At 47.4% G+C, this 504-nt stretch overlaps 1 protein-coding gene across 1 annotated transcript in view; it reads left to right on the plus strand.

Moving 5' to 3' along the window:
* LOC102485309 (mitochondrial inner membrane protease subunit 2) overlaps positions 1–504 on the plus strand; it is a 1,014,188-nt gene that overhangs the window by 177,188 nt on the left and 836,496 nt on the right. The gene's annotated exons all lie outside the window — the stretch shown is intronic.

Here is a 504-nt window from a genome sequence, read left to right on the forward strand (position 1 = left end):
CTGTTCTTCCCTGAGGTAATGCAGGGCTGGTAACCATCATCTTCTCACTGTCCATAGGTAGAGAAAATCCTTCTATACAGTATATTTCTCAATTGGTTTAAGACAGCTAAAGATTCTTTCTGTTGCTTATGGTTGTAAGTTCTTAATCCTTGTTTTCGGCTTCAGCTTGCTGGCCCGGAGGCCACACGTCCGCCCTGGAGAGCGGAAGTGGGAGGGTGGGGGGCGCGCAGGACGGGTGAGGGGACCCGGGCAGGACCCACCGCCCCATTTCACATTTTTCCCAACAGGGTCTGGGGGTTCTATTTTTTCACACTCTTATCAACATTTGTTAATTTCTGTCTTTTTTTTTTTCTTTTTTTAATAGAGGTTTTTCCTGTAGGGCGTGTGCACTTGCCAGAAAGACAGAGAGAGACAGAGAGACAGAAAGTGAGAAATCACTCTCCAGGGAGGATGACCATGCCACAATCCCTTTTCCTCCATTCTCCTCTTGGTATCTTGGGCATG

Source organism: Tupaia chinensis, unplaced genomic scaffold (genome assembly GCF_000334495.1).
Source record: "Tupaia chinensis unplaced genomic scaffold, TupChi_1.0 Scaffold000262_1, whole genome shotgun sequence".
In the NCBI taxonomy this organism is placed as follows: domain Eukaryota; kingdom Metazoa; phylum Chordata; class Mammalia; order Scandentia; family Tupaiidae; genus Tupaia; species Tupaia belangeri.